Here is a 23,843-nt window from a genome sequence, read left to right on the forward strand (position 1 = left end):
CCGATAAAAATGATACCTCACTTGTGTGGGTAGGCCTAGCGCCCGCGACAGGAAATGCCCCAAAGCACAACGTGGACACATCCCATTTTTTTACAGAAAACAGAGCTGTATTTTGCAAAGTGCCTACCTGTAGATTTTGGCCTCTAGCTCAGCAGGCACCTAGGGAAACCTACCAAACCTGTGCATATCTGAAAACTAGAGACCTAGGGGAATCCAAGATGGGGTGACTTGTGGGGCTCTGACCAGGTTCTGTTACCCAGAATCCTTTGCAAACCTCAAATTTTGGCTAAAAAAACAGATGTTCCTCACATTTCTGTGGCAGAAAGTTCCGGAATCTGAGAGGAGGCACAAATTTCCTTCCACCCAGCGTTCCCAGAAGTCTCCCGATAAAAATGATACCTCACTTGTGTGGGTAGGCCTAGCGCCCGCGACAGGAAATGCCCCAAAGCACAACGTGGACACATCCCATTTTTTGACAGAAAACAGAGCTGTATTTTGCAAAGTGCCTACCTGTAGATTTTGGCCTCTAGCTCAGCCGGCACCTAGGGAAACGTACCAAACCTGTGCATTTCTGAGAACTAGAGACCTAGGGGAATCTAAGATGGGGTGACTTGTGGGGCTCTGACCAGGTTCTGTTACCCAGAATCCTTTGAAACCTCAAAATGTGGCTAAAAAAACACATGTTCCTCACATTTCTGTGGCAGAAAGTTCTGGAATCTGAGAGGAGGCACAAATTTACTTCCACCCAGCGTTCCCCCAAGTCTCCCGATAAAATGATACCTCACTTGTGTGGGTAGGCCTAGCACCCGCGACAGGAAATGCCCCAAAGGACAACGTGGACACATCCCATTTTTTGACAGAAAACAGAGCTGTATTTTGCAAAGTGCCTACCTGTAGATTTTGGCCTCTAGCTCAGCCGGCACCTAGGGAAACCTACCAAACCTGTGCATTTCTGAAAACTAGAGACCTAGGGGAATCCAAGATGGGGTGACTTGTGGGGCTCTGACCAGGTTCTGTTACCCAGAATCCTTTGCAAACCTCAAAATTTGGCTAAAAAAACACATGTTCCTCACATTTCTGTGACAGAAAGTTCTGGAATCTGAGAGGAGGCACAAATTTCCTTCCACCCAGCGTTCCCAGAAGTCTCCCGATAAAAATGATACCTCACTTGTGTGGGTACGCCTAGCGCCCGCGACAGGAAATGCCCCAAAGCACAACGTGGACACATCCCATTTTTTGACAGAAAACAGAGCTGTATTTTGCAAAGTGCCTACCTGTAGATTTTGGCCTCTAGCTCAGCCGGCACATAGGGAAACCTACCAAACCTGTGCATTTCTGTAAACTAGAGACCTAGGGGAATCCAAGATGAGGTGACTTGTGGGGCTCTGACCAGGTTCTGTTACCCAGAATCCTTTGAAACCTCAAAATATGGCTAAAAAAACACGTTCCTCACATTTCTGTGGCAGAAAGTTCTGGAATCTGAGAGGAGGCACAAATTTCCTTCCATCCAGCGTTCCTCCAAGTCTCCCGATAAAATGATACATCACTTGTGTGGGTAGGCCTAGCACCAGCGACAGGAAATGCCCCAAAGCACAACGTGGACACATCCCATTTTTTGACAGAAAACAGAGCTGTATTTTGCAAAGTGCCTACCTGTAGATTTTGGCCTCTAGCTCAGCCGGCACCTATGGAAACCTACCAAACCTGTGCATATCTGAAAACTAGAGACCTAGGGGAATCCCAGATGGGGTGACTTGTGGGGCTCTGACCAGGTTCTGTTACCCAGAATCCTTTGCAAACCTCATATTTTGGCTAAAAAAACAGATGTTCCTCACATTTCTGTGGCAGAAAGTTCTGGAATCTGAGAGGAGGCACAAATTTCCTTCCACCCAGCGTTCCCAGAAGTCTCCCGATAAAAATGATACCTCACTTGTGTGGGTAGGCCTAGCGCCCGCGACAGGAAATGCCCCAAAGCACAACGTGGACACATCACATTTTTTGACAGAAAACAGAGCTGTATTTTGCAAAGTGCCTACCTGTAGATTTTGGCCTCTAGCTCAGCCGGCACCTAGGGGAACCTACCAAACCTGTGCATATCTGAAAACTAGAGACCTAGCGGAATCCAAGATGGGGTGACTTGTGGGGCTCTGACCAGGTTCTGTTACCCAGAATCCTTTGCAAACCTCAAACTTTGGCTAAAAAAACACATGTTCCTCACATTTCTGTGACAGAAAGTTCTGGAATCTGAGAGGAGGCACAAATTTCCTTCCACCCAGCGTTCCCAGAAGTCTCCCGATAAAAATGATACCTCACTTGTGTGGGTAGGCCTAGCGCCCGCGATAGGAAATGCCCCAAAGCACAACGTGGACACATCCCATTTTTTGACAGAAAACAGAGCTGTATTTTGCAAAGTGCCTACCTGTAGATTTTGGCCTCTAGCTCAGCCGGCACCTAGGGAAACCTACCAAACCTGTGCATTTCTGAAAACTAGAGACCTAGGGGAATCCAAGATGGGGTGACTTGTGGGGCTCTGACCAGGTTCTGTTACCCAGAATCGTTTGCAAACCTCAAAATTTGGCTAAAAAAACACATGTTCCTCATATTTCTGTGGCAGAAAGTTCTGGAATCTGAGAGGAGCCACACATTTCCTTCCACCCAGCGTTACCCCAAGTCTCCCGATAAAATGATACCTCACTTGTGTGGGTAGGTATAGCACCCACGACAGGAAATGCCCCAAAGCGCAACGTGGACACATCCAATTCTTTGACAGAAAACAGAGCTGTATTTTGCAAAGTGCCTACCTGTAGATTTTGGCCTCTAGCTCAGCCGGCACCTAGGGAAACCTACCAAACCTGTGCATATCTGAAAACTAGAGACCTAGGGGAATCCAAGATGGGGTGACTTGTGGGGCTCTGACCAGGTTCTGTTACCCAGAATCCTTTGCAAACCTCAAACTTTGGCTACAAAAACACATGTTCCTCACATTTCTGTGGCAGAAAGTTCTGGAATGCGAGAGGAGGCACAAATTTCCTTCCACCCAGCGTTCCCAGAAGTCTCCCGATAAAAATGATACCTCACTTGTGTGGGTAGGCGTAGCGCCCGCGACAGGAAATGCCCCAAAGCACAACGTGGACACATCCCATTTTTTGACAGAAAACAGAGCTGTATTTTGCAAAGTGCCTACCTGTAGATTTTGGCCTCTAGCTCAGCCGGCACCTAGGGAAACCTACCAAACCTGTGCATTTCTGAAAACTAGAGACCTAGGGGAATCCAAGATGGGGTGACTTGTGGGGCTCTGACCAGGTTCTGTTACCCAGAATCCTTTGCAAACCTCAAAATTTGGCTAAAAAAACACATGTTCCTCACATTTCTGTGGCAGAAAGTTCTGGAATCTGAGAGGAGGCACAAATTTCCTTCCACCCAGCGTTCCCCCAAGTCTCCCGATAAAATGATACCTCACTTGTGTGGGTAGGCCTAGCTCCTGCGACAGGAAATGCCCTAAAGCACAACGTGGACACATCCCATTTTTTGACAGAAAACAGAGTTGTATTTTGCAAAGTGCCTACCTGTAGATTTTGGCCTCTAGCTCAGCCGGCACCTAGGGAAACCTACCAAACCTGTGCATATCTGAAAACTAGAGACCTAGGGGAATCCAAGATGGGGTGACTTGTGGGGCTCTGACCAGGTTCTGTTACCCAGAATCCTTTGCAAACCTCAAACTTTGGCTAAAAAAACACATGTTCCTCACATTTCTGTGGCAGAAAGTTCTGGAATCTGAGAGGAGGCACAAATTTCCTTCCACCCAGCGTTCCCAGAAGTCTCCCGTTAAAAATGATACCTCACTTGTGTGGGTAGGCCTAGCGCCCGCGACAGGAAATGCCCCAAAGCACAACGTGGATACATCCCATTTTTTGACAGAAAACAGAGCTGTATTTTGCAAAGTGCCTACCTGTAGATTTTGGCCTCTAGCTCAGCCGGCACCTAGGGAAACCTACCAAACCTGTGCATTTCTGACAACTAGAGACCTAGGGGAATCCAAGATGGTGTGACTTGTGGGGCTCTGACCAGGTTCTGTTACCCAGAATCCTTTGCAAACCTCAAAATGTGGCTGAAAAAACACATGTTCCTCACATTTCTGTGACAGAAAGTTCTGGAATCTGAGAGGAGGCACAAATTTCCTTCCACCCAGGGTTCCCCCAAGTCTCCCGATAAAATGATACCTCACTTGTGTGGGTAGGCCTAGCACCCGCGACAGGAAATGCCCCAAAGCACAACGTGGACACATCCCATTTTTTGACAGAAAACAGAGCTGTATTTTGCAAAGTGCCTACCTGTAGATTTTGGCCTCTAGCTCAGCCGGCACCTAGGGAAACCTACCAAACCTGTGCATTTCTGAAAACTAGAGACCTAGGGGAATCCAAGATGGGGTGACTTGTGGGGCTCTGACCAGGTTCTGTTACCCAGAATCCTTTGCAAACCTCAAATTTTGGCTAAAAAAACACATGTTCCTCACATTTCTGTGACAGAAAGTTCTGGAATGTGAGAGGAGGAACAAATTTCCTTCCACCCAGCGTTCCCCCAAGTCTCCCGATAAAATGATACCTCACTTGTGTGGTTAGGCCTAGCACCCGCGACAGGAAATGCCCCAAAGCACAACGTGGACACATCCCATTTTTTGACAGAAAACAGAGCTGTATTTTGCAAAGTGCCTACCTGTAGATTTTGGCCTCTAGCTCAGCCGGCACCTAGGGAAACCTACCAAACCTGTGCATATCTGAAAACTAGAGACCTAGGGGAATCCAAGATGGGGTGACTTGTTGGGCTCTGACCAGGTTCTGTTACCCAGAATCCTTTGCAAACCTCAAACTTTGGCTACAAAAACACATGTTCCTCACATTTCTGTGGCAGAAAGTTCTGGAATGCGAGAGGAGGCACAAATTTCCTTCCACCCAGCGTTCCCAGAAGTCTCCCGATAAAAATGATACCTCACTTGTGTGGGTAGGCGTAGCGCCCGCGACAGGAAATGCCCCAAAGCACAACGTGGACACATCCCATTTTTTGACAGAAAACAGAGCTGTATTTTGCAAAGTGCCTACCTGTAGATTTTGGCCTCTAGCTCAGCCGGCACCTAGGGAAACCTACCAAACCTGTGCATTTCTGAAAACTAGAGACCTAGGGGAATCCAAGATGGGGTGACTTGTGGGGCTCTGACCAGGTTCTGTTACCCAGAATCCTTTGCAAACCTCAAAATTTGGCTAAAAATACACATGTTCCTCACATTTCTGAGACAGAAAGTTCTGGAATCTGAGAGGAGGCACAAATTTCCTTCCACCCAGCGTTCCCCCAAGTCTCCCGATAAAATGATACCTCACTTGTGTGGGTAGGCCTAGCTCCTGCGACAGGAAATGCCCTAAAGCACAACGTGGACACATCCCATTTTTTGACAGAAAACAGAGTTGTATTTTGCAAAGTGCCTACCTGTAGATTTTGGCCTCTAGCTCAGCCGGCACCTAGGGAAACCTACCAAACCTGTGCATATCTGAAAACTAGAGACCTAGGGGAATCCAAGATGGGGTGACTTGTGGGGCTCTGACCAGGTTCTGTTACCCAGAATCCTTTGCAAACCTCAAACTTTGGCTAAAAAAACACATGTTCCTCACATTCCTGTGGCAGAAAGTTCTGGAATCTGAGAGGAGGCACACATTTCCTTCCACCCAGCGTTACCCGAAGTCTCCCGATAAAATGATACCTCACTTGTGTGGGTAGGTATAGCACCCACGACAGGAAATGCCCCAAAGCGCAACGTGGACACATCCAATTCTTTGACAGAAAACAGAGCTGTATTTTGCAAAGTGCCTACCTGTAGATTTTGGCCTCTAGCTCAGCCGGCACCTAGGGAAACCTACCAAACCTGTGCATATCTGAAAACTAGAGACCTAGCGGAATCCAAGATGGGGTGACTTGTGGGGCTCTGACCAGGTTCTGTTACCCAGAATCCTTTGCAAACCTCAAACTTTGGCTAAAAAAACACATGTTCCTCACATTTCTGTGACAGAAAGTTCTGGAATCTGAGAGGAGGCACAAATTTCCTTCCACCCAGCGTTCCCAGAAGTCTCCCGATAAAAATGATACCTCACTTGTGTGGGTAGGCCTAGCGCCCGCGACAGGAAATGCCCCAAAGCACAACGTGGACACATCCCATTTTTTTACAGAAAACAGAGCTGTATTTTGCAAAGTGCCTACCTGTAGATTTTGGCCTCTAGCTCAGCAGGCACCTAGGGAAACCTACCAAACCTGTGCATATCTGAAAACTAGAGACCTAGGGGAATCTAAGATGGGGTGACTTGTGGGGCTCTGACCAGGTTCTGTTACCCAGAATCCTTTGCAAACCTCAAATTTTGGCTAAAAAAACAGATGTTCCTCACATTTCTGTGGCAGAAAGTTCCGGAATCTGAGAGGAGGCACAAATTTCCTTCCACCCAGCGTTCCCAGAAGTCTCCCGATAAAAATGATACCTCACTTGTGTGGGTAGGCCTAGCGCCCGCGACAGGAAATGCCCCAAAGCACAACGTGGACACATCCCATTTTTTGACAGAAAACAGAGCTGTATTTTGCAAAGTGCCTACCTGTAGATTTTGGCCTCTAGCTCAGCCGGCACCTAGGGAAACGTACCAAACCTGTGCATTTCTGAGAACTAGAGACCTAGGGGAATCTAAGATGGGGTGACTTGTGGGGCTCTGACCAGGTTCTGTTACCCAGAATCCTTTGAAACCTCAAAATGTGGCTAAAAAAACACATGTTCCTCACATTTCTGTGGCAGAAAGTTCTGGAATCTGAGAGGAGGCACAAATTTACTTCCACCCAGCGTTCCCCCAAGTCTCCCGATAAAATGATACCTCACTTGTGTGGGTAGGCCTAGCACCCGCGACAGGAAATGCCCCAAAGCACAACGTGGACACATCCCATTTTTTGACAGAAAACAGAGCTGTATTTTGCATAGTGCCTACCTGTAGATTTTGGCCTCTAGCTCAGCCGGCACCTAGGGAAACCTACCAAACCTGTGCATTTCTGAAAACTAGAGACCTAGGGGAATCCAAGATGGGGTGACTTGTGGGGCTCTGACCAGGTTCTGTTACCCAGAATCCTTTGCAAACCTCAAAATTTGGCTAAAAAAACACATGTTCCTCACATTTCTGTGACAGAAAGTTCTGGAATCTGAGAGGAGGCACAAATTTCCTTCCACCCAGCGTTCCCAGAAGTCTCCCGATAAAAATGATACCTCACTTGTGTGGGTACGCCTAGCGCCCGCGACAGGAAATGCCCCAAAGCACAACGTGGACACATCCCATTTTTTGACAGAAAACAGAGCTGTATTTTGCAAAGTGCCTACCTGTAGATTTTGGCCTCTAGCTCAGCAGGCACCTAGGGAAACCTACCAAACCTGTGCATATCTGAAAACTAGAGACCTAGGGGAATCCAAGATGGGGTGACTTGTGGGGCTCTGACCAGGTTCTGTTACCCAGAATCCTTTGCAAACCTCAAATTTTGGCTAAAAAAACAGATGTTCCTCACATTTCTGTGGCAGAAAGTTCCGGAATCTGAGAGGAGGCACAAATTTCCTTCCACCCAGCGTTCCCAGAAGTCTCCCGATGAAAATGATACCTCACTTGTGTGGGTAGGCCTAGCGCCCGCGACAGGAAATGCCCCAAAGCACAACGTGGACACATCCCATTTTTTGACAGAAAACAGAGCTGTATTTTGCAAAGTGCCTACCTGTAGATTTTGGCCTCTAGCTCAGCCGGCACCTAGGGAAACGTACCAAACCTGTGCATTTCTGAGAACTAGAGACCTAGGGGAATCTAAGATGGGGTGACTTGTGGGGCTCTGACCAGGTTCTGTTACCCAGAATCCTTTGAAACCTCAAAATGTGGCTAAAAAAACACATGTTCCTCACATTTCTGTGGCAGAAAGTTCTGGAATCTGAGAGGAGGCACAAATTTACTTCCACCCAGCGTTCCCCCAAGTCTCCCGATAAAATGATACCTCACTTGTGTGGGTAGGCCTAGCACCCGCGACAGGAAATGCCCCAAAGCACAACGTGGACACATCCCATTTTTTGACAGAAAACAGAGCTGTATTTTGCAAAGTGCCTACCTGTAGATTTTGGCCTCTAGCTCAGCCGGCACCTAGGGAAACCTACCAAACCTGTGCATTTCTGAAAACTAGAGACCTAGGGGAATCCAAGATGGGGTGACTTGTGGGGCTCTGACCAGGTTCTGTTACCCAGAATCCTTTGCAAACCTCAAAATTTGGCTAAAAAAACACATGTTCCTCACATTTCTGTGACAGAAAGTTCTGGAATCTGAGAGGAGGCACAAATTTCCTTCCACCCAGCGTTCCCAGAAGTCTCCCGATAAAAATGATACCTCACTTGTGTGGGTACGCCTAGCGCCCGCGACAGGAAATGCCCCAAAGCACAACGTGGACACATCCCATTTTTTGACAGAAAACAGAGCTGTATTTTGCAAAGTGCCTACCTGTAGATTTTGGCCTCTAGCTCAGCCGGCACATAGGGAAACCTACCAAACCTGTGCATTTCTGTAAACTAGAGACCTAGGGGAATCCAAGATGAGGTGACTTGTGGGGCTCTGACCAGGTTCTGTTACCCAGAATCCTTTGAAACCTCAAAATATGGCTAAAAAAACACGTTCCTCACATTTCTGTGGCAGAAAGTTCTGGAATCTGAGAGGAGGCACAAATTTCCTTCCATCCAGCGTTCCTCCAAGTCTCCCGATAAAATGATACCTCACTTGTGTGGGTAGGCCTAGCACCCGCGACAGGAAATGCCCCAAAGCACAACGTGGACACATCCCATTTTTTGACAGAAAACAGAGCTGTATTTTGCAAAGTGCCTACCTGTAGATTTTGGCCTCTAGCTCAGCCGGCACCTATGGAAACCTACCAAACCTGTGCATATCTGAAAACTAGAGACCTAGGGGAATCCCAGATGGGGTGACTTGTGGGGCTCTGACCAGGTTCTGTTACCCAGAATCCTTTGCAAACCTCAAACTTTGGCTAAAAAAACACATGTTCCTCACATTTCTGTGACAGAAAGTTCTGGAATCTGAGAGGAGGCACAAATTTCCTTCCACCCAGCGTTCCCAGAAGTCTCCCGATAAAAATGATACCTCACTTGTGTGGGTAGGCCTAGCGCCCGCGATAGGAAATGCCCCAAAGCACAACGTGGACACATCCCATTTTTTGACAGAAAACAGAGCTGTATTTTGCAAAGTGCCTACCTGTAGATTTTGGCCTCTAGCTCAGCCGGCACCTAGGGAAACCTACCAAACCTGTGCATTTCTGAAAACTAGAGACCTAGGGGAATCCAAGATGGGGTGACTTGTGGGGCTCTGACCAGGTTCTGTTACCCAGAATCGTTTGCAAACCTCAAAATTTGGCTAAAAAAACACATGTTCCTCATATTTCTGTGGCAGAAAGTTCTGGAATCTGAGAGGAGCCACACATTTCCTTCCACCCAGCGTTACCCCAAGTCTCCCGATAAAAATGATACCTCACTTGTGTGGGTAGGTATAGCACCCACGACAGGAAATGCCCCAAAGCGCAACGTGGACACATCCAATTCTTTGACAGAAAACAGAGCTGTATTTTGCAAAGTGTCTACCTGTAGATTTTGGCCTCTAGCTCAGCCGGCACCTAGGGAAACCTACCAAACCTGTGCATATCTGAAAACTAGAGACCTAGGGGAATCCAAGATGGGGTGACTTGTGGGGCTCTGACCAGGTTCTGTTACCCAGAATCCTTTGCAAACCTCAAACTTTGGCTACAAAAACACATGTTCCTCACATTTCTGTGGCAGAAAGTTCTGGAATGCGAGAGGAGGCACAAATTTCCTTCCACCCAGCGTTCCCAGAAGTCTCCCGATAAAAATGATACCTCACTTGTGTGGGTAGGCGTAGCGCCCGCGACAGGAAATGCCCCAAAGCACAACGTGGACACATCCCATTTTTTGACAGAAAACAGAGCTGTATTTTGCAAAGTGCCTACCTGTAGATTTTGGCCTCTAGCTCAGCCGGCACCTAGGGAAACCTACCAAACCTGTGCATTTCTGAAAACTAGAGACCTAGGGGAATCCAAGATGGGGTGACTTGTGGGGCTCTGACCAGGTTCTGTTACCCAGAATCCTTTGCAAACCTCAAAATTTGGCTAAAAAAACACATGTTCCTCACATTTCTGTGGCAGAAAGTTCTGGAATCTGAGAGGAGGCACAAATTTCCTTCCACCCAGCGTTCCCCCAAGTCTCCCGATAAAATGATACCTCACTTGTGTGGGTAGGCCTAGCTCCTGCGACAGGAAATGCCCTAAAGCACAACGTGGACACATCCCATTTTTTGACAGAAAACAGAGTTGTATTTTGCAAAGTGCCTACCTGTAGATTTTGGCCTCTAGCTCAGCCGGCACCTAGGGAAACCTACCAAACCTGTGCATATCTGAAAACTAGAGACCTAGGGGAATCCAAGATGGGGTGACTTGTGGGGCTCTGACCAGGTTCTGTTACCCAGAATCCTTTGCAAACCTCAAACTTTGGCTACAAAAACACATGTTCCTCACATTTCTGTGGCAGAAAGTTCTGGAATGCGAGAGGAGGCACAAATTTCCTTCCACCCAGCGTTCCCAGAAGTCTCCCGATAAAAATGATACCTCACTTGTGTGGGTAGGCGTAGCCCCCGCGACAGGAAATGCCCCAAAGCACAACGTGGACACATCCCATTTTTTGACAGAAAACAGAGCTGTATTTTGCAAAGTGCCTACCTGTAGATTTTGGCCTCTAGCTCAGCCGGCACCTAGGGAAACCTACCAAACCTGTGCATTTCTGAAAACTAGAGACCTAGGGGAATCCAAGATGGGGTGACTTGTGGGGCTCTGACCAGGTTCTGTTACCCAGAATCCTTTGCAAACCTCAAAATTTGGCTAAAAAAACACATGTTCCTCACATTTCTGTGGCAGAAAGTTCTGGAATCTGAGAGGAGGCACAAATTTCCTTCCACCCAGCGTTCCCCCAAGTCTCCCGATAAAATGATACCTCACTTGTGTGGGTAGGCCTAGCTCCTGCGACAGGAAATGCCCTAAAGCACAACGTGGACACATCCCATTTTTTGACAGAAAACAGAGTTGTATTTTGCAAAGTGCCTACCTGTAGATTTTGGCCTCTAGCTCAGCCGGCACCTAGGGAAACCTACCAAACCTGTGCATATCTGAAAACTAGAGACCTAGGGGAATCCAAGATGGGGTGACTTGTGGGGCTCTGACCAGGTTCTGTTACCCAGAATCCTTTGCAAACCTCAAACTTTGGCTAAAAAAACACATGTTCCTCACATTTCTGTGGCAGAAAGTTCTGGAATCTGAGAGGAGGCACAAATTTCCTTCCACCCAGCGTTCCCAGAAGTCTCCCGTTAAAAATGATACCTCACTTGTGTGGGTAGGCCTAGCGCCCGCGACAGGAAATGCCCAAAAGCACAACGTGGATACATCCCATTTTTTGACAGAAAACAGAGCTGTATTTTGCAAAGTGCCTACCTGTAGATTTTGGCCTCTAGCTCAGCCGGCACCTAGGGAAACCTACCAAACCTGTGCATTTCTGACAACTAGAGACCTAGGGGAATCCAAGATGGTGTGACTTGTGGGGCTCTGACCAGGTTCTGTTACCCAGAATCCTTTGCAAACCTCAAAATGTGGCTGAAAAAACACATGTTCCTCACATTTCTGTGACAGAAAGTTCTGGAATCTGAGAGGAGGCACAAATTTCCTTCCACCCAGGGTTCCCCCAAGTCTCCCGATAAAATGATACCTCACTTGTGTGGGTAGGCCTAGCACCCGCGACAGGAAATGCCCCAAAGCACAACGTGGACACATCCCATTTTTTGACAGAAAACAGAGCTGTATTTTGCAAAGTGCCTACCTGTAGATTTTGGCCTCTAGCTCAGCCGGCACCTAGGGAAACCTACCAAACCTGTGCATTTCTGAAAACTAGAGACCTAGGGGAATCCAAGATGGGGTGACTTGTGGGGCTCTGACCAGGTTCTGTTACCCAGAATCCTTTGCAAACCTCAAATTTTGGCTAAAAAAACACATGTTCCTCACATTTCTGTGACAGAAAGTTCTGGAATGTGAGAGGAGGAACAAATTTCCTTCCACCCAGCGTTCCCCCAAGTCTCCCGATAAAATGATACCTCACTTGTGTGGTTAGGCCTAGCACCCGTGACAGGAAATGCCCCAAAGCACAACGTGGACACATCCCATTTTTTGACAGAAAACAGAGCTGTATTTTGCAAAGTGCCTACCTGTAGATTTTGGCCTCTAGCTCAGCCGGCACCTAGGGAAACCTACCAAACCTGTGCATATCTGAAAACTAGAGACCTAGGGGAATCCAAGATGGGGTGACTTGTTGGGCTCTGACCAGGTTCTGTTACCCAGAATCCTTTGCAAACCTCAAACTTTGGCTACAAAAACACATGTTCCTCACATTTCTGTGGCAGAAAGTTCTGGAATGCGAGAGGAGGCACAAATTTCCTTCCACCCAGCGTTCCCAGAAGTCTCCCGATAAAAATGATACCTCACTTGTGTGGGTAGGCGTAGCGCCAGCGACAGGAAATGCCCCAAAGCACAACGTGGACACATCCCATTTTTTGACAGAAAACAGAGCTGTATTTTGCAAAGTGCCTACCTGTAGATTTTGGCCTCTAGCTCAGCCGGCACCTAGGGAAACCTACCAAACCTGTGCATTTCTGAAAACTAGAGACCTAGGGGAATCCAAGATGGGGTGACTTGTGGGGCTCTGACCAGGTTCTGTTACCCAGAATCCTTTGCAAACCTCAAAATTTGGCTAAAAAAACACATGTTCCTCACATTTCTGAGACAGAAAGTTCTGGAATCTGAGAGGAGGCACAAATTTCCTTCCACCCAGCGTTCCCCCAAGTCTCCCGATAAAATGATACCTCACTTGTGTGGGTAGGCCTAGCTCCTGCGACAGGAAATGCCCTAAAGCACAACGTGGACACATCCCATTTTTTGACAGAAAACAGAGTTGTATTTTGCAAAGTGCCTACCTGTAGATTTTGGCCTCTAGCTCAGCCGGCACCTAGGGAAACCTACCAAACCTGTGCATATCTGAAAACTAGAGACCTAGGGGAATCCAAGATGGGGTGACTTGTGGGGCTCTGACCAGGTTCTGTTACCCAGAATCCTTTGCAAACCTCAAACTTTGGCTAAAAAAACACATGTTCCTCACATTCCTGTGGCAGAAAGTTCTGGAATCTGAGAGGAGGCACACATTTCCTTCCACCCAGCGTTACCCGAAGTCTCCCGATAAAATGATACCTCACTTGTGTGGGTAGGTATAGCACCCACGACAGGAAATGCCCCAAAGCGCAACGTGGACACATCCAATTCTATCACAGGACCGGAGGCGAGGATTATGCAGATCTTTCTTCACTTTTAATTAAACAGCAAGTTCAAAGTAAAACAAAACATGAACAAAAAAACTACAAGTTCCATGAGCCCGCCGCCATGGTAACGAGTATCCAATGAGGTGCACTCCTTCACGTTGGTATAAGTATCCCGAAATGCGTCACACTTCCTCTTTCTTCACTGCTGTGAGCCAGATAAGTGCCTTTCTGCCTCCGGTTCGGGGGTTTTCTGTTTGCTTTGGCGCGTCTCTGCTACATTGTATTTTCTGTCTTTCGTTCGCCGGAACGTACGTTCCGCTCGAGCGTTCTTTTTGTTTTCTTAAAACCTCCGGCGTGTTTAAATACACGTCGGGCCCACTAGAGGGCGCGCGCACGCTGTTTTTGTTCGGAGAGCATGTAGCTCTCAGCGCTCGGCGCTCGCGCCTCGCGTTTGTTTTCTTTTTTCCAAATTGAGGGTTTTTTGCCCTCAATAACACGTTTGTACCTTCGGTACAGTTTTGTCCCTACCTGTGACACCCATTTGGGTAAGGTTTACCCCATTAGGGAAGATATTATTTTTCTTGCACTTACAGTGACAGAGTGGGTAGGGATTTTACCCTATATATCATATTTTTTTTTTTGGGTGTTCACTCTGTCCAGTCCTCATTATGCACTCCTCTCAAGAAAATGAACCTTTTCCCAACATGTCCCCAGGTGAGGGTTCCTCTCGCCGTACCCTCCCCCCCGGGGTGGACACTTTGTTTTCACAGGCTATTTCCCACGCTTTAGCCCCTCTTAGGGATAGTGTAGCTAAACTTACTGAACAGGTGTCCAGAGGTACGGGCATGTTTGGTGTGACGGGAGCGGAGGGTGATTCCTCTACCCTTTCGGCTCCCAGGAAACTGCGCAAGCGCGACGCGGGGCACCTGGAGGAGGGCGAGTTTTTTTTCCCCTCCCAAGAGTGCGCGCGCGCATACGCGCTTACCCTCCCGGGAGGGCTGTTTGCCCGGGGTAATGGGTGACAAGCTTCACCACCTATGGAACCCTGATTTGGAATCCCCCAAAGGCTTCATGGGAGGTTCAGATGAGGACTCATCATCTTTGGATGACGACTCAGGTCGCCCTTGGCGCCCTGGGGCTACCCTACCAGATCCTTCGGATCGCGCTGATTCTGACTCCGATATGTTTGAACCGGAGGGTATCTACCATCCACGTTCTTCGGAGTGGCGCCCAGACCACAAGGTGGCTGAGTATGTCGCCAGCAAAATTAGGCAACCTCTGGACAAGGAGGTGCGGGCCCGGCTACGGGCGGAGTGCCCACGCCCGTCTTTATCGGATAAGGTCGCTTTTACACCTGATATTGACCCTGAAATGTGTACGTTTTTTGCAAAGTATACCAGGGATCCCAAAAAAGGGATTGACCGCTCCTGGCGAGCATGTCAAGATAAACTTCTTGATGTCCTTGGTCCCCTCACATGCTCCGCGACCTCCTCTTACAAGGGGACTGGATGGTTCGTCTGGATCTCAAAGACGCATACCTCACAGTCCCCATTTTTCCGCCCCATCGCAGATTCCTGCAGTTCATATGGAACGGCCAGATGTTCGAATTCACCACACTCCCCTTCGGCCTGTCATCGGCACCATGGTGCTTCACAAAGCTTCTCAAACCAATAGTGGGAAAACTGAGGTTGCTAGGCATACGCTTCATAATTTATCTGGACGACCTCCTTTTGATGGACCAGTCCAAGTCTCAGTTGATGTTCAATCTGAACACAACTATTGCGCTTTTCCAGGACCTTGGTTTCGTGATCAACCAACAGAAGTCGCAACTTACTCCGACTCAATCGTTAGTCTTTCTAGGGTTTCTAGTGGATTCCCGATCGGCGTCTCTCAGTCTCCCGACGCCGAAGATCTCCAAGATAAAGAAGGAACTGAGGAAAGTCCTTCGACGGGACCACATTTCACTACGTCAATTAGCCAGGGTGATCGGCCTGCTTTCCTCTTCGATTCAGGCCATTTTTCCGGGTCCCCTACACTACAGAGCCCTGCAGCGCTTGAAAGCGTTTCACCTTCGCCGAGGGGTCACGTACTCCGAGTTGATCTCCCTGTCTCCAGAGGCAAGGACGGAGCTGTTTTGGTGGCTGGGCCACATGGAGGCATGGAATGGCAGGGCCATTTTTGGTGCAGCCCCGGATCTGGTGATCGAATCAGACGCCAGTCGCCAGGGATGGGGGGCCCGTTGCGGAGACATATCGTTCGGGGGACGCTGGACCCCGCAGGAACTAACCATGCATATCAACTGCCTGGAACTCCTGGCGGGATCTTTTGCGATCAGATCTCTCACGAGAGACAAAGTCTCATGTGTTGTTCTACTACGGATGAACAGCGTATCAGCGATACAATACATAAATCGCTTAGGGGGAACAAGATCAAGAGCCCTAGCGGAACTGGCGAAGAATTTTTGGCATTTTTGCCTTCAACGCCAAATCTCAGTCACGGCGGAGTATCTTCCGGGAACCCAGAATGTAGGGGCAGACTGGAATTCTCGGTTTCTCCAGGATCCCAGCGATTGGCGTCTACATCGCTCGGTTTTTCAGCCGATCATGGATCGCTGGGGTCCCTGTTCAGTGGATCTCTTTGCGTCTCGTTGGAATGCTCAACTTCCCCTATACTTCAGCTGGCGACCGGATCCGGGAGCGGCGGCAGTAGATGCGTTTCTCCAGCATTGGGGTACCCTTCAGGGTTATGCTTTTCCCCCGTTTCTCCTTATTCCGCGGGTTGCGGCTCAGGTTCGCCGCCAAGAGGCGACGGTGGTTCTGATAACCCCCTGGTGGAGGTCACAGCCGTGGTTCCCGACCCTGTTGGAACTCTCGTGCGAGTGTCCTCTTCGCCTCCCGCATTTTCCCTCAATACTCCTGGATCCGTTGGGTTCCTATCACCCTCTGGTCCTTCAAGGTCATCTTTCCCTCATAGCTTGGAAGATTTCCGGCATCGTTGGCAAGACAACCGACTTTCGCAGGAGGGTAATAACTTCATCGCACAGGCCTGGGCCCCGGGTACATGCAAACGATATAGATCTGCATGGAACAGATGGTCTCGTTGGTGTGTGGGCAAACACTGCGATCCCATGGGGGCCAGTATTACCGACATCATCAATTTCCTTGCAGAATTAGGGGAATCTGGCTTAGCGTATCGCACTATCGATTCTTTTCGTTCGGCCATCTCAGCGGGCCACCCGCCCCTTAACAATCTCCCGGTCGGGGAGCATCCCTGGATTTGTAAACTTCTTAAGGGTATTAGACTCTCCAGACCTCCGCAACCCAGATATTCGGAACTCTGGGACGTGAACTTGGTTCTTAGTCTCTTGTCCTCTTGGCGGGACAACCAATATTTGTCACTAAAGGAATTGTCAGCCAAATTGGCCATGCTTCTCTGCCTCATTTCCTGTAAGCGAGTGTCCGATGTCAGAGCATTGGATATTTCCGCTCGTATCTTTACTCCAGAGGGGGTCACGTTTACTATTGCAAGGAGGACACAGTCTAATACCAGGTCGGTATCCTATCCCGCTTTTCCTGATTCCCCGAAGCTATGTGTGGTTCGATGTCTCAAAGTCTATGAGGAAGTAACCAGTTCTTGTAGACCTCCAGGAGTCAAGCAATTATTGATTTCTATAACGAAACCGTTTAAGGCGGTTTCTTCCCCTTCCGTTGCCAGATGGATTCGATGGATTCTCTCTGAGGCAGGAGTAGATGTTCAAGTTTTCGGCGCCCATTCTACTCGGGGAGCTATGGCTTCCAAAGCCATACAAGTGGGGGGCAGATTGGAGGACATCATGCATGCTGCTGATTGGTCTTCAGAGTCTACTTTTAAAAAGTTTTACTTTAAACCAATTCATGAAGCAGCCGCACTTGTGGTGAGTAAGCTTTAAACTTGCATAATCCTCGCCTCCGGTCCTGTGATAGAATACGAAATTTCCTAGCTATCGTGAAGGAAAGTTTCAATTCTATTAAGGACACGGAGGCGAGGATTATCCCACCCACATACATTACGCTGGTATGTCCCCTCCCGATTACATCTACCTACGTAACAAGGTAGTATACTTGAGTTTGTACATTTTTTGTTTGTTGTCATGCTGATCATGTTCTAAATACATCATGTAGTATTTGATTCAGATGTGATCACACTCTATTTAGAGGTATTTTAAGGTTCATGACTTTATTGCAGTCAGTATGTATCTGTGTTTTATCGGATTTGCATCTAATTATACCTTTTTTGGTAGGTTCCGAGACTACGACCAATTGACTCTACCAGGATTCCTTCCGCAGTGAAGTCGAGGAAGTGTGACGCATTTCGGGATACTTATACCAACGTGAAGGAGTGCACCTCATTGGATACTCGTTACCATGGCGGCGGGCTCATGGAACTTGTAGTTTTTTTGTTCATGTTTTGTTTTACTTTGAACTTGCTGTTTAATTAAAAGTGAAGAAAGATCTGCATAATCCTCGCCTCCGTGTCCTTAATAGAATTGAAACTTTCCTTCACGATAGCTAGGAAATTTCGTATTCTTTGACAGAAAACAGAGCTGTATTTTGCAAAGTGCCTACCTGTAGATTTTGGCCTCTAGCTCAGCCGGCACCTAGGGAAACCTACCAAACCTGTGCATATCTGAAAACTAGAGACCTAGCGGAATCCAAGATGGGGTGACTTGTGGGGCTCTGACCAGGTTCTGTTACCCAGAATCCTTTGCAAACCTCAAACTTTGGCTAAAAAAACACATGTTCCTCACATTTCTGTGACAGAAAGTTCTGGAATCTGAGAGGAGGCACAAATTTCCTTCCACCCAGCGTTCCCAGAAGTCTCCCGATAAAAATTATACCTCACTTGTGTGGGTAGGCCTAGCGCCCGCGACAGGAAATGCCCCAAAGCACAACGTGGACACATCCCATTTTTTTACAGAAAACAGAGCTGTATTTTGCAAAGTGCCTACCTGTAGATTTTGGCCTCTAGCTCAGCAGGCACCTAGGGAAACCTACCAAACCTGTGCATATCTGAAAACTAGAGACCTAGGGGAATCCAAGATGGGGTGACTTGTGGGGCTCTGACCAGGTTCTGTTACCCAGAATCCTTTGCAAACCTCAAATTTTGGCTAAAAAAACAGATGTTCCTCACATTTCTGTGGCAGAAAGTTCCGGAATCTGAGAGGAGGCACAAATTTCCTTCCACCCAGCGTTCCCAGAAGTCTCCCGATAAAAATGATACCTCACTTGTGTGGGTAGGCCTAGCGCCCGCGACAGGAAATGCCCCAAAGCACAACGTGGACACATCCCATTTTTTGACAGAAAACAGAGCTGTATTTTGCAAAGTGCCTACCTGTAGATTTTGGCCTCTAGCTCAGCCGGCACCTAGGGAAACGTACCAAACCTGTGCATTTCTGAGAACTAGAGACCTAGGGGAATCTAAGATGGGGTGACTTGTGGGGCTCTGACCAGGTTCTGTTACCCAGAATCCTTTGAAACCTCAAAATGTGGCTAAAAAAACACATGTTCCTCACATTTCTGTGGCAGAAAGTTCTGGAATCTGAGAGGAGGCACAAATTTACTTCCACCCAGCGTTCCCCCAAGTCTCCCGATAAAATGATACCTCACTTGTGTGGGTAGGCCTAGCACCCGCGACAGGAAATGCCCCAAAGCACAACGTGGACACATCCCATTTTTTGACAGAAAACAGAGCTGTATTTTGCATAGTGCCTACCTGTAGATTTTGGCCTCTAGCTCAGCCGGCACCTAGGGAAACCTACCAAACCTGTGCATTTCTGAAAACTAGAGACCTAGGGGAATCCAAGATGGGGTGACTTGTGGGGCTCTGACCAGGTTCTGTTACCCAGAATCCTTTGCAAACCTCAAAATTTGGCTAAAAAAACACATGTTCCTCACATTTCTGTGACAGAAAGTTCTGGAATCTGAGAGGAGGCACAAATTTCCTTCCACCCAGCGTTCCCAGAAGTCTCCCGATAAAAATGATACCTCACTTGTGTGGGTACGCCTAGCGCCCGCGACAGGAAATGCCCCAAAGCACAACGTGGACACATCCCATTTTTTGACAGAAAACAGAGCTGTATTTTGCAAAGTGCCTACCTGTAGATTTTGGCCTCTAGCTCAGCCGGCACATAGGGAAACCTACCAAACCTGTGCATTTCTGTAAACTAGAGACCTAGGGGAATCCAAGATGAGGTGACTTGTGGGGCTCTGACCAGGTTCTGTTACCCAGAATCCTTTGAAACCTCAAAATATGGCTAAAAAAACACGTTTCTCACATTTCTGTGGCAGAAAGTTCTGGAATCTGAGAGGAGGCACACATTTCCTTCCATCCAGCGTTCCTCCAAGTCTCCCGATAAAATGATACCTCACTTGTGTGGGTAGGCCTAGCACCTGCGACAGGAAATGCCCCAAAGCACAACGTGGACACATCCCATTTTTTGACAGAAAACAGAGCTGTATTTTGCAAAGTGCCTACCTGTAGATTTTGGCCTCTAGCTCAGCCGGCACCTATGGAAACCTACCAAACCTGTGCATATCTGAAAACTAGAGACCTAGGGGAATCCCAGATGGGGTGACTTGTGGGGCTCTGACCAGGTTCTGTTACCCAGAATCCTTTGCAAACCTCATATTTTGGCTAAAAAAACAGATGTTCCTCACATTTCTGTGGCAGAAAGTTCTGGAATCTGAGAGGAGGCACAAATTTCCTTCCACCCAGCCTTCCCAGAAGTCTCCCGATAAAAATGATACCTCACTTGTGTGGGTAGGCCTAGCGCCCGCGACAGGAAATGCCCCAAAGCACAACGTGGACACATCACATTTTTTGACAGAAAACAGAGCTGTATTTTGCAAAGTGCCTACCTGTAGATTTTGGCCTCTAGCTCAGCCGGCACCTAGGGGAACCTACCAAACCTGTGCATATCTGAAAACTAGAGACCTAGCGGAATCCAAGATGGGGTGACTTGTGGGGCTCTGACCAGGTTCTGTTACCCAGAATCCTTTGCAAACCTCAAACTTTGGCTAAAAAAACACATGTTCCTCACATTTCTGTGACAGAAAGTTCTGGAATCTGAGAGGAGGCACAAATTTCCTTCCACCCAGCGTTCCCAGAAGTCTCCCGATAAAAATGATACCTCACTTGTGTGGGTAGGCCTAGCGCCCGCGACAGGAAATGCCCCAAAGCACAACGTGGACACATCCCATTTTTTGACAGAAAACAGAGCTGTATTTTGCAAAGTGCCTACCTGTAGATTTTGGCCTCTAGTTCAGCCGGCACCTAGGGAAACCTACCAAACCTGTGCATTTCTGAAAACTAGAGACCTAGGGGAATCCAAGATGGGGTGACTTGTGTGGCTCTGACCAGGTTCTGTTACCCAGAATCGTTTGCAAACCTCAAAATTTGGCTAAAAAAACACATGTTCCTCATATTTCTGTGGCAGAAAGTTCTGGAATCTGAGAGGAGCCACACATTTCCTTCCACCCAGCGTTACCCCAAGTCTCCCGATAAAAATGATACCTCACTTGTGTGGGTAGGTATAGCACCCACGACAGGAAATGCCCCAAAGCGCAACGTGGACACATCCAATTCTTTGACAGAAAACAGAGCTGTATTTTGCAAAGTGCCTACCTGTAGATTTTGGCCTCTAGCTCAGCCGGCACCTAGGGAAACCTACCAAACCTGTGCATATCTGAAAACTAGAGACCTAGGGGAATCCAAGATGGGGTGACTTGTGGGGCTCTGACCAGGTTCTGTTACCCAGAATCCTTTGCAAACCTCAAACTTTGGCTACAAAAACACATGTTCCTCACATTTCTGTGGCAGAAAGTTCTGGAATGCGAGAGGAGGCACAAATTTCCTTCCACCCAGCGTTCCCAGAAGTCTCCCGATAAAAATGATACCTCACTTGTGTGGGTAGGCGTAGCGCCCGCGACAGGAAATGCCCCAAAGCACAACGTGGACACATCCCATTTTTTGACAGAAAACAGAGCTGTATTTTGCAAAGTGCCTACCTGTAGATTTTGGCCTCTAGCTCAGCCGGCACCTAGGGAAACCTACCAAACCTGTGCATTTCTGAAAACTAGAGACCTAGGGGAATCCAAGATGGGGTGACTTGTGGGGCTCTGACCAGGTTCTGTTACCCAGAATCCTTTGCAAACCTCAAAATTTGGCTAAAAAAACACATGTTCCTCACATTTCTGTGGCAGAAAGTTCTGGAATCTGAGAGGAGGCACAAATTTCCTTCCACCCAGCGTTCCCCCAAGTCTCCCGATAAAATGCTACCTCACTTGTGTGGGTAGGCCTAGCTCCTGCGACAGGAAATGCCCTAAAGCACAACGTGGACACATCCCATTTTTTGACAGAAAACAGAGTTGTATTTTGCAAAGTGCCTACCTGTAGATTTTGGCCTCTAGCTCAGCCGGCACCTAGGGAAACCTACCAAACCTGTGCATATCTGAAAACTAGAGACCTAGGGGAATCCAAGATGGGGTGACTTGTGGGGCTCTGACCAGGTTCTGTTACCCAGAATCCTTTGCAAACCTCAAACTTTGGCTAAAAAAACACATGTTCCTCACATTTCTGTGGCAGAAAGTTCTGGAATCTGAGAGGAGGCACAAATTTCCTTCCACCCAGCGTTCCCAGAAGTCTCCAGTTAAAAATGATACCTCACTTGTGTGGGTAGGCTTGGCGCCCGCGACAGGAAATGCCCCAAAGCACAACGTGGATACATCCCATTTTTTGACAGAAAACAGAGCTGTATTTTGCAAAGTGCCTACCTGTAGATTTTGGCCTCTAGCTCAGCCGGCACCTAGGGAAACCTACCAAACCTGTGCATTTCTGACAACTAGAGACCTAGGGGAATCCAAGATGGTGTGACTTGTGGGGCTCTGACCAGGTTCTGTTACCCAGAATCCTTTGCAAACCTCAAAATGTGGCTGAAAAAACACATGTTCCTCACATTTCTGTGACAGAAAGTTCTGGAATCTGAGAGGAGGCACAAATTTCCTTCCACCCAGGGTTCCCCCAAGTCTCCCGATAAAATGATACCTCACTTGTGTGGGTAGGCCTAGCACCCGCGACAGGAAATGCCCCAAAGCACAACGTGGACACATCCCATTTTTTGACAGAAAACAGAGCTGTATTTTGCAAAGTGCCTACCTGTAGATTTTGGCCTCTAGCTCAGCCGGCACCTAGGGAAACCTACCAAACCTGTGCATATCTGAAAACTAGAGACCTAGGGGAATCCAAGATGGGGTGACTTGTGGGGCTCTGACCAGGTTCTGTTACCCAGAATCCTTTGCAAACCTCAAAATTTGGCTAAAAAAACACATGTTCCTCACATTTCTGTGACAGAAAGTTCTGGAATCTGAGAGGAGGCACAAATTTCCTTCCACCCAGCGTTCCCCCAAGTCTGCCGATAAAATGATGCCTCACTTGTGTGGGTAGGTATAGCACCCACGACAGGAAATGCCCCAAAGCGCAACGTGGACACATCCAATTCTTTGACAGAAAACAGAGCTGTATTTTGCAAAGTGCCTACCTGTAGATTTTGGCCTCTAGCTCAGCCGGCACCTAGGGAAACCTACCAAACCTGTGCATTTCTGACAACTAGAGACCTAGGGGAATCCAAGATGGTGTGACTTGTGGGGCTCTGACCAGGTTCTGTTACCCAGAATCCTTTGCAAACCTCAAATTTTGGCTAAAAAAACACATGTTCCTCACATTTCTGTGACAGAAAGTTCTGGAATGTGAGAGGAGGCACAAATTTCCTTCCACCCAGCGTTCCCCCAAGTCTCCCGATAAAATGATACCTCACTTGTGTGGTTAGGCCTAGCACCCGCGACAGGAAATGCCCCAAAGCACAGCGTGGACACATCCCATTTTTTGACAGAAAACAGAGCTGTATTTTGCAAAGTGCCTACCTGTAGATTTTGGCCTCTAGCTCAGCCGGCACCTAGGGAAACCTACCAAACCTGTGCATATCTGAAAACTAGAGACCTAGGGGAATCCAAGATGGGGTGACTTGTGGGGCTCTGACCAGGTTCTGTTACCCAGAATCCTTTGCAAACCTCAAACTTTGGCTACAAAAACACATGTTCCTCACATTTCTGTGGCAGAAAGTTCTGGAATGCGAGAGGAGGCACAAATTTCCTTCCACCCAGCGTTCCCAGAAGTCTCCCGATAAAAATGATACCTCACTTGTGTGGGTAGGCGTAGCGCCCGCGACAGGAAATGCCCCAAAGCACAACGTGGACACATCCCATTTTTTGAGAGAAAACAGAGCTGTATTTTGCAAAGTGCCTACCTGTAGATTTTGGCCTCTAGCTCAGCCGGCACCTAGGGAAA

The sequence above is a fragment of the Pleurodeles waltl genome, chromosome 1_2 (assembly GCF_031143425.1).
Source record: "Pleurodeles waltl isolate 20211129_DDA chromosome 1_2, aPleWal1.hap1.20221129, whole genome shotgun sequence".
Classification (NCBI taxonomy): domain Eukaryota; kingdom Metazoa; phylum Chordata; class Amphibia; order Caudata; family Salamandridae; genus Pleurodeles; species Pleurodeles waltl.